This window comes from Lutjanus erythropterus, chromosome 13, assembly GCF_056507025.1.
Source record: "Lutjanus erythropterus isolate fLutEry1 chromosome 13, fLutEry1.hap2, whole genome shotgun sequence".
Lineage (NCBI taxonomy): Eukaryota > Metazoa > Chordata > Actinopteri > Lutjaniformes > Lutjanidae > Lutjanus > Lutjanus erythropterus.
The window spans coordinates 36373814-36392725 of NC_139329.1; the positions used below are offsets into that span (position 1 = coordinate 36373814).

At 35.5% G+C, this 18912-nt stretch overlaps 1 long non-coding RNA gene across 3 annotated transcripts; it reads right to left on the bottom strand.

Annotated features, from left to right (window-relative positions):
• Nucleotides 1-7722: 7722 nt before the first annotated feature.
• LOC146317018 (uncharacterized) lies at nt 7723-13427 on the bottom strand. Of its 3 annotated transcripts, none has more exons than XR_014771761.1 (4): nt 13318-13427; nt 11269-11481; nt 10357-10541; nt 7723-8150 (listed from the first exon to the last, which is right to left on the bottom strand). It is a non-coding gene; the product is annotated as an uncharacterized LOC146317018 (long non-coding RNA). The 3 variants fall into 3 exon arrangements; XR_014771760.1 differs by having other exon boundaries at nt 13314-13427; XR_014771762.1 differs by lacking the exon at nt 13318-13427 and adding an exon at nt 11670-11701.
• Between the last annotated feature and the right edge of the window lie 5485 nt (nt 13428-18912).

Sequence of the window (18912 nt, forward strand, 5' to 3'; positions counted from 1 at the left end):
CATACATACATACATACATACATAAATATGACCATACATACATATGAGCATGCATACATACATACATATGAGCAAACATACACACATACATACATATGAGCATACATACATATGACCATGTATACATACATACATATGACCATACATACATATAACCATACATACATATGACCATGCATACATACATACATACTTATGACCATACATGCATACATATGGACATACATACATAAATACATACATACATACATATGAGCATACATACATACATATGAGCACACATGCATACATACATACATACATATGAGCATACATACATACATATATATGACAATATATACATACATACATACATGTGGCCATACATATGACCATGCATACATACATGCATACATATGAGCATACATACATACATTCATACATACATACATACATACATACATACATACATATGACCATGCATACATACATACATACATACATACATACATACATATGACCATGCATACATGCATAGATACATACATACATACATACGAGCATACATCATTATGACCATGCATGCATAAATACATACATACATACATACATACATACATATGAACATACATACATACATACTCATGACCATACATACATACATACATATGACCATACATACATTCATACATACATGTGACCATGCATACATACATACATACATACATACAAACATAGTTATGACCATACATACATATGAGCATACATACGTACATACGTACATACATACATACATACATACATACATACATACATATGACCATGCATACATACATACATACATACATACATACATACATACATACATATATATATATATACATACATATGAGCATACATACATACATACATACATACATACATACATACGTACATACATATGACATGCATGCACGCATACATACATACATACATACAGACATATGACCATGCATACATACATACATACATACATATGAGCATACATACATACATACATACAAACATACATACATACATACTTATGACCATACATACATACATACATATGACCATACATACATACATCCATACATACATACATAGTTATGACCATGCATACATACATACATATATATGAGCATACATACATACATACATATGGCCATGCATACATACATACATATGAGCATACATACATACATACATACATACATACATACATATGGCCATACATATGAGCATACATGCATACATACATACATATGAGCATTCATACATACATACATACATACGAGCATACATACATATGACCAGACATACATATGACCATACATACATACATACATACATACATACATACATACATACATACATACATATGGCCATGCATACATACATACATACATATGAGCATACATACATACATACATATGACCATACATACATATGACCATGCATACATACATACATATGAGCATACATACATACATACATACATACATATGAGCATACATACATATGACCATGTATACATACATTCATATGACCATACATAAATACATGCATACATATGAGCATACATATATACATATGAGCACACATGCATACATCCATACATATGAACATACATACATACATTCATAAATATGACCATATATACATACATACATACATACATACATACATGCATATATACATATGACCATGCATACATACATACATACATAAATACATACATACATACATGCATACATACATATGACCATGCATACATACATACATACATACATACATACATACATACATACATACATATGAGCATACATACATACATACATACATACATACATACATATGAGCATACATATGAGCATACATACGTACATACATACATACATATGAGCATACATACATACATACATATGACCATGCATACATACATACATACATACATACATACATACGAGCATACATACATATGAGCATACATACATACATACATACATATGGCCATGCATACATACATACATATGAGCATACATACATACATACATATGAGCATACATACATACATACATATGACCATGCATACATGCATACATACATACATACATACATACAGACATACATACATACATACGAGCATACATACATATGACCATACATACATATGAGCATACATACATACATACATACATATGACCATGCATGCATACATACATACATACATATGAACATACATACATACATACTCATGACCATACATACATACATACATATGACCATACATACATTCATACATACATGTGACCATGCATACATACATACATACATACATACATACATACATACATACATAGTTATGACCATACATACATATGAGCATACACACATACATACATACATACGTACGTACATACATACATACAAACATACATACATATGACCATGCATATATACATATGAGCATAATTACATACATATATACATACAAACATACATACATACATACATACATACATACATATGAGCATACATACATACATACATACATACATACATATGACCATGCATGCATACATACATACATACATATGAACATACATACATACATACTCATGACCATACATACATACATACATATGACCATACATACATTCATACATACATGTGACCATGCATACATACATACATACATACATACATACATAGTTATGACCATACATACATATGAGCATACATACATACATACGTACGTACGTACATACATACATACATACATACATATGACCATGCATACATACATACATACATACATATGAGCATACATACATACATATATACATACATACATACATACGTACATATGAGCATACATACATACATACATACATACATACGTACATACATATGACATGCATCCATGCATGCATACATACATACATACATACATATGAACATACATACATACATACTTATGACCATACATACATACATACATATGACCATACATACATTCATACATACATGTGACCATGCATACATACATCCATACATAGTTATGACCATACATACATATGAGCATACATATACACGTACATACATACATACATACATACGTATGACCATGCATACATACATACATATATATGAGCATACATACATACATACATACATATGGCCATGCATACATACATACATATGAGCATACATACATACATACATATGGCCATACATATGAGCATACATGCATACATACATACATATGAGCATTCATACATACATACATTTGACAATGCATACATACATACATACATACATACGAGCATACATACATATGACCATACATACAGATGACAATGCATAAATACATACATACATACATACATACATACATACATACATACATATGGCCATGCATACATACATACATACATACATATGAGCATACATACATACATACATACATACATATGACCATACATACATACATACATACATATGACCATACATACATATGACCATGCATACATACATACATACATATGAGCATACATACATACATACATACATATGACCATACATACATATGACCATGCATACATACATACATATGAGCATACATACATACATACATACATACATACATACATACATACATATGACCATACATACATATGACCATGTATACATACATTCGTATGACCATACATACGTACATATGAGCATACATACATATGACCATGCATACATACATACATACTTATGACCATACATGCATACATATGGACATACATACATACATACATACATACATATATACATACATACATACATATATGCATACATACATATGACCATGCATACATACATACATACATATGAGCATACATACATACATACATATATACGAGCATACATACATATGAGCATACATACATACATACATACATACATATGAGCATACATACATATGACCATGCACACATAAATACATACATATGAGCATACATACATACATACATACATACATACATATGAGCATACATACATATGACCATGCATACATACATACATATGAGCATACATACATACATACATACATACATACATACATACATATGAGCATACATACATATGACCATGTATACATACATTCGTATGACCATACATACGTACATATGAGCATACATACATATGACCATGCATACATACATACATACTTATGACCATACATGCATACATATGGACATACATACATACATACATACATGCATACATATGAGCATACATACATACATATGAGCACAAATGCATACATACATACATATGAGCATACATACATACATACATAAATATGACCATATATACATACATACATACATATATGCATACATACATATGACCATGCATACATACATACATACATATGAGCATACATGCATACATACATATATACGAGCATACATACATATGACCATACATACATATGAGCATACATACATACATACATACATACATACATACATACATATGAGCATGCATACATACATACATACATACATACATACATACATACATACATACTTATGACCATACATACATACATGTGACCATACATACATACATACATACATACACACATGTGACCATGCATACATACATAAATACATATGAGTATACATACATACATACATACGACCATACATACATACCTGCATACATATGACCATACATACATATGACCATGCATACATACATACATACATATGAACATACATACATACATACATACATATGACCATGTATACATACATACATATGAATATACATTCATACATACATACATACATACATACATACATACATATGACCATACAGACATATATACATACATACATATGACCATACATACATATGGCCATACATATGACCATCCATACTTACATATGGCCATACATATGACCATACATACATACATATGACCATACATACATACATACATACATACATACATATGACCATACATACATACATACATACATACATATGACCATGCATACATACATGTGACCATACATACATACATACATACATACATACATGTGACCATGCATACATACATACATACATACATATGACCATGCATACATACATACATACATATGAACATACATACATACATACATATGAATATACATTCATACATACATACATACATACATACATATGACCATACAGACATATATACATACATACATATGACCATACATACATATGACCATGCATACATACATACATATGACCATGCATACATACATATGTCCATACATATGACCATCCATACATACATATGGCCATACATATGACCATACATACATACATATGAGCATACATACATACATACATACATACATACATATGACCATACATACATACATACATATGACCATGCACACATACATACATATGACCATACATAACATACATATGAGCATACATACATATGACCATGCATACATATGAACATACATACATACATACATACATACATATGACCATGCATACATTCATATGACGATACATACATATGACCATACATACATACATATGGCCATACATATGACCATTCATACATACATATGACCATACATACATATGACCATGCATACATTCATATGACGATACATACATATGACCATACATACATACATATGGCCATACATATGACCATTCATACATACATATGACCATACATACATATGAGCATACATACATCTACACACACATACATACATACATATGACCATACATACATACATACATACATACATACATATGACCATACATGCATACATATGAACATACATACATACATACATGTGGGCATACATACATACATATGAGCACACATACATATGACCATGCATACATTCATATGACCTTACATACATATGAGCATACATACATACATACATATGGCCATACATACATACATACATACGAGCATACATGCATACATACATACATATGAGCATACATACATACATACATACATACATATGACCATGCATACATACATACATATGAGCATACATACATACATACATATGGCCATGCATACATACATACATATGAGCATACATACATACATACATATGGCCATGCATACATACATACATATGAGCATACATACATACATACATATGACCATACATACATACAAACATACATATGACCATACATACATACATACATATGAGCTTAATGATATTTTTGTTGTTGTTGTTGTCAGACTCATTCTTTACCAGTCAACCTCTGCAAACCACACTAAAGTTTGAACATTTAAGTTTATCGTATTTTACACAATATATTATAACACTGGCATCCAAAACCTAAAAGAGTGTGACTTGGCTAAAGAGATGGTTCAGAAATACAGTCTTTTTACTTTTGTTAGCACTTTCTTAGAAATAATGCCTCAGGACAGATCTTTTTTATATAATTGGTGTAGTCTGATATTATGTTAAACAACAGTTTTAGACTGTCTTGGCTCAACATTTTCATGATCCCATAGAAATCCAGGAACTGGGCAAAACTTTTACCAAGTTTTGTCTGAGGAGAGGCCGTCTCAGATTTTGACAACTCCTGTATCATATCATTACAAATTCTTCACCATGTCTTAATTGGCATTTTTGGCCTAATAATAAGTGTTTCAAAGACCAGACTTTTTAAAGGGCTGCAGAGTTCTTCTTCAGGTGTTTCAAAAGGCAGGAGCCTGTCTTCAAAGTGCAGGGAGAACATCACTCCAGTGTTGTCATGTTTTCTTTGGATTTAAAGCAAACTTCTGAATTGTTCCGCTCATATAGCAACTTAAAGTCTCTCAGATTGACTAATCATTGTCCACTGATGTTTCCAGAGTTTCTCTTAGGACAAAGGGAGACCGTGCATTTCCTGCCTTTGCCAGTAAACTTTGGAATACTTTACCTCTCATTATGAGATTTTCAAAATTCAAAGAAGTTTTTGCTCTTTAGTTTTCTGTTATTCATGTTTTAATTCTGTTTTGTTGCTCTTGTCTGTTTCATATTGCATGCTAAATGCTTTTAGTGTAAAGCTTACTTTAACTTTTATTTTGAAAAATGCCATATAATCATTTTAATCCACAAATTGAAACTATAGAAAATGCTGCTGTTCTTAAAAACAAATCATCTTTTTCAAGTTATATCATAACTCTTGGCCGCTTTTGCTTTTATAGTTGCTGTCTGTGCAGTGATCTTATTTAGAGTTGCACTATATATTTCACTTACTTGAAAGAAAATAGTTTATTCCAAGCACAACTTGCTTACTTTGGCTAAGTTGTTAGTGCTAGTTGTTAGCATGTGATTTTCATCACACAACTGTTACCTTTCAGCAAAACATGATTACACTATACATGCTGTCAAATTAAGTATTATGTAATTGAATTTTATTTTGAATTTTATTTTACTTTAAGTTACTTTATGTTTGTTGTGATGAAATGTAATGTGTATATTTACTTGTATAAATAGAAATGAAAAATATTTGAATGAGACATTTATTGATTAGTTTTAAATCACTAGTCAACAGCATTAGAAAAATATTATTGATAGTGATGGTTTGAGGTGAATGTGGGAAAAGAGATATAAGATACTGTTCTTTTTATTAAAAAAAAATATGAATTAGAATAAAGTTTCCAAGACAAAGACATAGAATTGTCTATGTTTTAGTCATTTATTGTGATGAAAGTGCTGCATCTTTCCCAGGGAAACATCTTTTTGTCAGCCTTTTGTAATCTTCTCTTTATAGATGCTATACACCTGTTTGACCACCAGATAGCGGTAAGGTGCAATCAGGCCCTTTGATGGAACCAGAACAGTTCTTGCAGCCATTCGTCAGCATTTAACAAGGTTCTCTCCATCCGTCATTCTTTCCAGTGAATGGCCTTTGCTTTCAGTGTTTCTCTCAGCTTTTTACATTTCCCTGCTCCCCCCGTCTCCTGCCGGTGTCACCGGCCCGCCGCTGCTCCGTCTCCGCTCATCCTGCAAGGTTTTATGAGCTGCTTGGCACAGCTGTTCCTCCACATGTGTCTGCTTATGTCACTGTGCTGTAGATGTCAAGTCTCAAGCTGAATGTGTCTGGAAAAAGGACAGTATGTTTCAGTGTGCTTGAAAATGACATTCAATAAAAACTTGACAAAGCAGAAAATTAAAGGTACATACATATGCTCTTTTAAAGGTAGCACCAGTAGGATTTGTCCAAGCTGTTTGATGAATGTTTTGGGTTTGTAAAGCTTCCCACGCACAGCAAAATAATGAGAAAAATAATGTAGGTAGAGTCTCTGCAGATACAGACACAACCACACACTTCAAGTGGGTCACAAGTCATAATAGAAAGGGATTATATCAAAATGAGTCTATTGTTTTTTTAAGAAAATGTTGCATATTATTCCTTCAACTGGTTATGAAACAGTCTGTTTAATATTAAAGTTTCTATATGAGCTGGCTGTTTCTGTATAGGTGTTCTTCATACCTGCGGTTAGATAATCTGAGTGAAATCTGACGCAAAAAGTCACATTTTCATAGACAAATTTACAGTGAGTAGTATGTTAGTTAAAAGTAAGAAGGAAAAGATTTTTATTTTGATTATTTTATTTTTCATGTTATATTTTGTGATTATGGTGGTAGAAACACTACCACTTTTGTCCACATGGGGCCTCCAAAATCAACAAAATATGGAGAGATCCTTGCGGTAGTTTTGAATGTTCCAAAGAATGCAAATGAAACTCTCACAAACAATGATACCGATTATCCTGTTTGCCACTGATGCTTCCTGTTCACATCCTACTCTAAACCTTTGAAAAGTGAAATCAAAATATCAGTAACCAAAGCCTAAAGAAACTGATAGCAGTTGTAAAACTTTAGCAACTGTGGTGGTTGTTTATACAGTGCAGATGGTATGTAGATTTCAGTTCAACTTAGGGCAAGAAGTATCAAGGGGACACTATGTCGAAGCCTGGGAAACATCTGCAGGTGATCTATTATCTAATGTGAATTCCTAATCTAAAGGTACAAAATGCAACACTTTCCAAAACAGTGTGTAGACAAAGTGTGTGACGGTGTCTGTATCATGCATTTCCTCATTTTCTCATCATTTTTCTGTGCTCAGGACGCTTTACCACCCGAAGCGCTGGAAGTGACGTCCTGTGCATGAGAATCAATGGTCAGTCTTTCTTGTGCATTCATGGACAGCTCGGACAAATCCTCCTGATTCTGACTTTAAAGGGATATTTCACCCAAAAATCTAAATTCAGTCATTATCTACTCACCCTCATAGTTTTTATAGTCCTCAAAACAATGCTGGAGTTTCACAGGAAAACAGTGTTGCAGAATGTCTAAACAAGGGAAGTGAATGGTGACCAGTTTTCAAGTGTAAACGAACAACATAATAAAAGCATAAAATGCCTCCATGCTGCTCGCCTGGTGTAATCTAAGTCTCATAAAGCCCCAACATGCCTGACGAAAAAAATGTTATTTACACCACATTTTTTCCTGAGTCTTTACTGTCGATCTTTAGCCTGTAGCCACATTCATGTGCACATGCACACTGTCTGAACTGGGTGTGTTTTGTGACGGTGTGCAAACGGCATGTTGGGACTTTAGGAGACTTAGATTACGCCAGATGAGCAGTATGGAGGTGTTTTGTTTTTTTTCCACTTCTTTTTTACATTTAACAACTGGTCACCATTCACTTCCACTGCAGTGTTTTGTGGACTAAAAAAATATACGCGTTCTTCAATCAGCATGAGGTTAAGCAGATAATGACTGAGTTTTCATTTTTGGGAACAGAAAATGATCGAAGAATGCAAATGAAACTTTCACTTTAAATGTTGCTGATTGCCTTGTTCGCCTGTGATGCCTCCTGTGCAGATGCTAAACCTTTATTTAAACTGAAACTAAAGCCTAACATTCATATATATATATTTTGACATAGTGTCCTCTAGATACTGTTTGCCCCAAACTGAACTATAATGTACATAACATCTGTTCTATATAAACAGACACAAGGGTCGGTAGAGTCTAATTCTTTATATATATATATATATATATATATATATATAGCTGTAAATCCAAACTCTGCTACCAAAAATGTAGAGCCAAAGTATATATGTGTTTGAGAAACAAATCATTTCCTTCCTCCTGATACTGATTGGACACCACCCACTGTCCACAGATGTGGAGTTGAATGTTCCTCTGTAAATACAGACCTCTCGCTAGATTGCAGATTTCTGCTTCAGATTTTTTTTTGTTTTGGATCGAAAATGTGTTTCTTAATGTAGGACACCTCCTTTATGTGTTTGGCCTGGTCAGAGAGAGTGAGCCGTTGATTGGAGGATGTTATCCAGCGTTACTTTGGAACAATGTGCCTCCTCCTTTCTCCCAGAAGACCAACAGGAATGAGACACACACGAGGCAGGGAGGAGGACGCATTTCTGAGATGCCATGAAGATAAACGCCTGGAATCTTTAACTGTGAAAGTCAAGGAGCAGAACAAAGTGTCACAACATTGTTCTCAACACCAGTAAAGAAAAGATAGGGGAGGCCGGGGACAACTGTAACATTTTTTTAACATTGGCCTTCATAACTCACAGGCTACTTGAAATACACAAGTCATCTTTTGATAAAACAAAAACATACATGTGCACTAATTAATGATATGCTGGTGTAAACATGGACACATTGCACATGCATGTAAACAGTCTGTATAACTTTAAATTATCTGAATTGTGTTAAAACTAATTTTACATTTAAAATTAGTGAAAATAAGTTCAGTATGTCAACACTGACAAACAGGCGCTCACACAGGTCCGTGTGGGCCTCGCTAGCTAGCAACAGCTATATTAGCATTGTTTCCTCATGTTAATTTTTAACCAATAATCGAGAGATAAAAGTGCAGTTTAAAGTCTAATTATTTGCTGTTGTTGTTGTCGAAAACAAACAAACAAAGTTCATGTTACACAGGCAAAATCCTACTGAGCATGCACTCACAGAAATATTTAACCCCAACTTTTAAGATTTCTGTAATTTTTTTTACATGACAAATTCCCTTTGACTTTTTTTTAGAAAATTTTAACACAAACCTACCAAATAAACCTTACATAATGCATATTCATTAGTGTAATAAAGCTTGGTTGAGTCCAGGTCCATCAAGATTTCCTGTTACACCTCGAATGTACGCTTCAGGCTTTTTGGATACCTCAAGTTGAGTGCGTAGATCAGTCCATAAAGCATCACGCATGCATGGCTGACACTGCAGGTTATGGAGAACTTCCACGCCTTCCAGCACAACACCGACATCAGCAAAGCGTCCATCACCTGGACCATCAGGACCATGACCCTCTGCTCGGACTGTGTAGATGCCCATGGTCTCCTCTGCAATGTCTGCCTCAGCCTCTCTGGATTCAATGTCCTGGAATATAAAGAGAACGGAACGATGGGCTGTGTGACCTTAACCTTGACCACCAAAATCTAACCAGCTCATCCTTAGGCCAACTGAGTGTTAATTTGAAGATATTTCTTTAAGGCACTATATATATATATATATATATATACACGTTCATGAGAATGAGATGGATGCAAGTTCAAAGTAACAATGACCTTAAGACCTTTGATCACCTCCTAAAAGCCTGGAAAAAAAGAAAAAGTCATAAGGACATCTGACAATTATCCTTCAAAGTAGTAGTCTTGTTCTCACATGTCTATGGGTTGATCCTCCACTGAGGGTAAGGTTCTGTGCTTCTTTAAGATGGAGGGATTTCCGGGGAGACTGCAGAGACTGCTCTTTTCCCAATGAAGCCTTTGACCTGCCATAAAAAATGCAGTTAACAAAACACCAACTAAAAATACATAGATATATAAAAATACAGAACCAGGAATCCCCCACTGATTTTGTTCAGAGATCAGTGATGTAAATACGTAGCCAGTAGCTGTAAGAGCCAAATAAGAAACTGTTCATTGATGCAGGGAAAATGGATTGAAGGAAAGGAGGCAAACCTCTCCAACCCCCTCTCCCTCTCTTCTACCCTCCGCCATTTCTACTCACCTCCTCTCTCCTAAGCTCTTGAAGGGGTAAGGTTTACTCCTCTCCTATCCAACCCTCTCCAAACCTTCTCACTCATGCCATCCTGTCTCTCTCTCCTTCTTACCCTCCTCACTGGGATAACAGACTTGATGCACAAGCTCCATTACTTCCTGACAGGAAGATCTTTATTTCCTGTATATACTATAAGTTTAAGTGATTAATCAGGTGTGCAGTACTACTCTTGAATATTGTGAACTTTTCTGCCAAGGTGACAACAATTCAAAATTTGACAATTATCCTTTAAAGTAGTAGTCTTGTTCTCACGTGTTTGAGTTGAGCCTGGGCACACCAAGCGTGCACCTGATAAATCACTTAAAACAATAGTATGGTACAGGAAATAAAGATGAAGTCTTCCAGTCAGGAAGTGGTGGAGTGCGTGCATCAAGCCTGTTAAGTCTAAAGCTAACTCACATTGTGTTTTGCCCAGTTTTTTGCTACCTAGTGACAAAACTTGACCTTGCGATGTAATCAACAGGGAAGGTGCTGGGCAGCATTGAAAAGTTGAAATGATTCAACTTTTCAGCGCCCGTAAAAAAGTGAGCTGTCTTGCATCGGCCTAAGAGAGGACAGTAGGAGTAAGAGGAGGGTTGGAGGGAGGAAAATAGGGAAGAGAAAGGACCAACCTTTCCCTATCCTAACCTTCTCTCTCCCTTTACCCCTCACCTGTTGGAAACGCCCCCTTATAGTCAATAGATTCAGCCCCAACAGCAAAAACAATTCATGCTTCCAACTACACTGCTTTATGACTTACCTCTTGACATCTGGCTTTGGCTTTACTGACTGCCTCAGATCCTCAGCTGCCTTTTGACAGAGAAAAACAATAATTATCCCATTGTTTCTCTCCCTGGACAGCAATCCTAAATATACTACAAGGTATGCTAATGGAGGAAGACAGAAATGACATTACCTTTGTAAACTACATTGTAGAAAAAAAACTGAGAATAACCCATTAAGACCAAATTTGACACCTTTTTAAAATCTCATGCTCAATGTATGTGTGAAGTTACACTGGTGGGAGATGATAAGTGAGTATGAGACAAAAAAAGAGAGAGGGAGAGGACAGTAGGTGGCACACAAAGTATGAGAGGGAGAGAGAGTGAAATGGAGAACAGCTGATCAGTCTTGTATTGGTTAGAGTTCCAATTAACATGTCCACGTACTTGCCATATCTTCAAAGAAGACAAGGCGGCTTCCTTCTGTATGATGTTCTCAAGGTGCTGGAGTTCGTAAGCAGACAGTCCACAACATGCATCCTAGTGATACCCCCCCCCCCACAAACAAACACAGTAGATTAGGTTATTTGTAAAATGAGCTGCCTTTCAGCTTGAGATTGTTGTTAGGGTTTAACAGCTTTCATGTTACAAAAAAGGCACTCAAAAAGCCAGCTCCTTTTCAAAGTGCATAATGTACAACAATACCTGAAAAACCCACACATCCAACCTTGTCCGAGATTAGACTTTGTAGGCCTAATGAGTTTTTTGTATCGTAAATCAAATCATTTATTCTTTTAATATGCTTACTCTAAACATTTCAGCTTGATATTGTAAACCATTTTAACATCACATGAACTGTAAATTAATATGAACTACATTTAAACTGTGCTACATTTTGATGTGTACATCTTTTAACTTATACTTACAAAATCTATGTTGCCACATGGAGGTGAGAACACAGGACGTGAGGAGAACAAGAAAAATACTCCAATTGTTAGGAATCTGGGGAAAAAAAAGAAAGAATATATAAGTGAGAAGAAAAGCAGCATCTAACATTCAGTTCTGTAATCCAAGCCAGTATTTAAATATAGTACTCTATAAGGCAGTCACCCAGCTAACACTAGCTAACATACTAGAGTCCAGATTCTTGACTCAATTCGATTCTTGTTCAGTTCTTTAGTTTAGTTAATTGCAGTTGAATAGCTCAGTTTACTATGTGAATTGACCTACACCATTTTTTCCTACAAACGACAACCTTTAGAGAAAATGTCTAGATCATTGATGCAATTCAATGGACTGTAATGAATCCATGCTTCCATGTTTACACACAGAAAAAGACGAGCAGCACGCTCCATATCACGGACAGTGAGCCAGAAGAATTAGGTCGCAGCCACCACAAGAAACGGAGAAATTAAGCGCACTGTAAAAGGCAGCATGACCTGCGACGTTTAACGAGCAGGGAAGCGCGCATCACGAAAAAAAATGCGGAAAAAGAGGCTTACACGTCGACCAAACTAGTTTGGAAAACACTGTAACGAAGTGATTTGTATTCACGACTGAGCTCGTGAAGCACATTAACTCTCCCTCCCCCCAAAAAAGTTTAATTGCAGATGTGCATGAATCACAGAAATGCCATATTTTGCATTCAAAACGCAGAATTTCGCCGAAAGTTAACGAGTTTGCACCTACCAAAACAACCCCATGGGGTTTTCAAGTTATCCTTTAAGCAAACTGATGTAAAATAATACTACAGACAGAGCCTAACTTGTTACAAAAATGAATAGGCTAAATGATGTGGACAAAGGGAATGCTATCCGGCTAGCTTAACTACTGATGTTACTAGTAGTCATTTAACCGGCATGATAACCGACTGCAAAGGGTTAGTTTAGTCCAGTATCAAGCTGTATTACCTAGCTAGCCAAGATGCCGTGAAATAGCTAGCTTGTTAGCTATGATGCTAGCGGGCGCCGGTATCGTCCGGTACACGCGACGCGACCAAGATAAAACTGCTTGAAATAATCACAAACTACGTAGATTTTATCATAAATGAATTGATATCGATGTGATGTGATATAAACTGCACGATTAGGACACTTTGGGAGTAATTGGACACAGAATGTCTCGGATTGCTTACCATCACATGGACGACTGCTTATATCCATAAGGGCCTGAGTGCTGGCGTCCAGCGGAAGTGCAGGACATCGTTTCCGGTTTCCCCATTTCACTTTTCATAACTTCTATGAAAACCAATCACATAAATTTTAAATAACAGAATCTTGTTTGTTTTACAACTTTGATTATTTAAACCATGTTGGTATGTATTAACTAATTACATTTAATACATTTTAGAATTGATTAAATTATGCAGATTATAATTAATTTTAATGCATACATTTAAAAAATATGAGTTTTTAAATAAAATCAAATAGATGTAAATGCATAAAAATTAACTCTGCCATGAATCATTTCTGTGAGTGTGCAGAGTAAATGTAATCACTCTAGCTTGTTTCCAGAGGTGTTTCCAGAATTTTTTGACTGGGATGGCCCAAGTGGAGCATTGGGTTGCATGCACATACAACTGACCATTTCTCATACTAACTTTACAGTATTTTAGAGTTTCTTTTGTTCCTGTGTTTATAATTTTTATTTGAAAGATAGATAAAGCTTCCACACTTTATTCTTTCAAAATGAAATTTTACTTCCATTCTACCGCTTTGTCCTCAGGCTTTGGCACTCCTCTTCATCCTCAGAATTCCACCATGAAAAAAACTTTTATTTTCATGATTAATTCTTTTTATTTATTGTTTCATATTCATGCAACTATTTGCTGTATGTAGCGTTTTTGTGTATGGCTTTTGTTTTTGCGAATGTGTGCGTAAAAGGATCCATAAAGTAAATTTACCTTGTAAAACATTAATTGTAGGCTACATACAAAAGAAAACATTTCACATTTAAAAAGAAACGCTCCTGCTTGTTTCTAATTGGAGAAACTGAGTGGTTACATTTGCCCCTGGTCTCCCCTATTATTGATTACATTGTTGAAGATGTAGAGCCAACGAGGAGTTCAGAATCATAATGTAATAATGTAATTGTTTGTTAATCAATTTTGCAAAAACTTATCAAGATACCAACTATGACGGATGTTTGACCTCATCTGTCACAACTTATTTTTATAAGCAGAGCATCCAGCAATTAAGTCGGCATTATCTGCAGCCTCTGTGACTTTCAGAACATCAGTTTGCTTGTTAACCTTCAATATAAGTCTGAGCCGGGTTGTGTTGACATTGGCTTCAGCTCTTAAAGGCAGGCTCTGACTCAGCCTCAGTGGAAGAGACATGCCTGTTTGCTTTGGACTTTGCTCTGCTACATTATCTATGAACTCCATCAGCTCAGTAAGTGGCATGCAAAAGGACAAACCCCCAAACCTGGATGTGATTTGATGCATGCTGTTCCCACCTTCCCCTCACATCTCTCATGTCGGCGCAGAAGTCGCGACCTGAAAATAACACCACCACCACCCCCGCCTTATTGGTGAATCATGGCTGTCAGATTGAATCCTCCACAGAGTTAACTTTTCTCTAATTTATGTGGTTCCCCGCAAGTTCCTGTTTGCTCTTATTTTGGCAACATGGCTGGTGTTAAGCTGTGGGGTTGCTGCACTGCAGTTCTCAGGAATAATGTGTCAGTCAAACGGTGTCAGCAGCACTCTGATGACTTATTATTTAGATTTTGACCTAATGAATTTCTGTGGTTTGAATTCATCCATTTATTCCCGTAAAACTGCTGCTGTTTCTGCTGCAAAACGAGTCACTTCAGTGGGTTTTCTCAGGCAGAGCTGCAAATGTAAAAGCTGTTTTTATCCACTCACTGGTGACATCACCTTGCACTCAGTGACTTGGTTATAAGGCTTTTAACCTGAATTTGTGTGTTGTGTAAACTGATATTGTTTATTCCATGAATAAGCCATTTAGCTTGCAGTTTAGCGCTCTCTAGCGTGCACAATTTAAGAGGATTTATTGGCAGAACATGGCAGAAATTGCATATGTTTTCCTTAGTATATTGTATGATCACCTGAAAATAAGAATTGTGTTTTTCTTACCTTAAAATAATCAATTTATATCTACTGTGTAAATATAAACTGGTAATAAACTGTAAAAAGTGTAAAGTGGTGCATGCTGAAAATGTCAAGATAAACAACATTGCTAAGCCTTAGTGTATGAATCTGCCAGATGAAACTTTTTGACCATTAAGATAAGCTGACAGTGGTTGAATGGTGGTAACTTATTTTAAAAAATGTGATGAAGTTGACAAGAATAAATGTTGCTGATGGAGAAAAAGTAAACTCAGTTAAGCAACGAGACCTGGGGCTGAGCAGTGCAGATAAATGTGAAACAGCAGGTCAGTGACACCCTTTTTATCTAATGTGTTGCAACGGCTTCATGATTAATAACACATAAAGTGTCTAATTAATGATCGTATAAAGTATTTGTAAGGATCTTCTTATTGTAAAAGTGATACCAGAGAAATTTTGTGCATGTTCTGTAAAACTATCCTCTGAGGTTCATTTTGAACTCATGTAACAGTCTGAAGTCACATGCAGCTGTCAGAGGTTGGACGTGGGTCCCCGGGGCCATATGTTGGGGTCAGGAGAGCAGTGTAATGTGCTGGGCCGGGGCCAGCGTGAGTGTCAAACACAGCCCTGTTGCTGCAGTCAGTCCAGGAGAAAGAAAGAAAGAAAGGCCTTTCAGTCAGAGGGACACACACACACACTGACAGCTGGACGCGGGGTAGATGATGGAGGTTTTTGTTGCTGTGTGAACAGCCTGTTGCCCCACTGTACAGTGTGTGCATGTGTGTGTGCGTGAGGGGGTGGTTTTCCCTGCAAATCGTCACGTTCAAATCAAAGACAATGACTCAACTTCGACTTTATTGTGCGTCACTATAATTATGAATCATTTCCAGCAGTAGAAAAATTAAAAACATCACAATCAAACAAAAATGTGACTGTAAAATCTTACATAAAATGAAAAATCACAAAGAATTTGCTCCATAAAAGGTCACATGCTACAAACAGCCTCAAGTTGCACCTTTAAAAAGCAACTTCACAGCGTCTAAAAAGCTTTTTGCTGACCTCAAGTGGCACAGCATCACGCCCTCCTGCACTGAGATGAAACTGTCCTGCAGGGTGTGTCCATGTGGGAACATTCTTACAGTAGGTATGCAAGTGTGACAGACACACATCTGACAGCAACCTGTTACAACATCAGGGCTGCTGGGTGTGGCCTACATGTCAAATCAAGTTTGTTTTTGCACTTTAAAGTAAATGTAAACAACATAATTTGTTTAAGCAATCAAAGCTTTTGTGTCTCTTCCATTATTGGCTTATGAACTGATCAATACAGAACATACAGCCAGACTTCAGCATGTATTTAAAAAATGGTATTTCAATATATTTTTACATCCCTGTCTGATTATATTATGATCCGTTATGTCAAGTCAAGGCAAGTCAAGCTTGTTTATATAAGACTGATATATGTAGTGCCAATCAAAAATTTGGATTCACTTTCTTTTATAAGTGAAGGGTAAGGTATGCTTTAAATTTTGACTGGCATTGAATCAGATCATATAAACTGAGTGGACATTAAATGACATTTAAGGTTATAAAGCAATGTATAGACTCATATAGACATAATCCATTTCAGTCATCACTTATGACCCACTAGAAGTGTGGCTTTATCTGCAGAGACCCTCTGCATGTATTTCTCATTATTTTGCTGTTTGAGACACTTTACCAACCCAAAGCATCTGTATGAAACTGATACTCAAGTATGATTTTAGTGTGAAACTGGCAGATCTAAATTATGTCCATCCCTGAGATTCCCATCCAGCTGCACCCAGTTTATTATTTTCATTAAACAGCATTACCAGTAATCTAGATAATTATCTTGAAGACTGACTAATTCTGTTGAACTGTTGTTTAAGCCTGCATATTAGCATGTTGCTTAACACCAGTAAATGCCTTGTGGCGGGATCAATGATGTCTCAC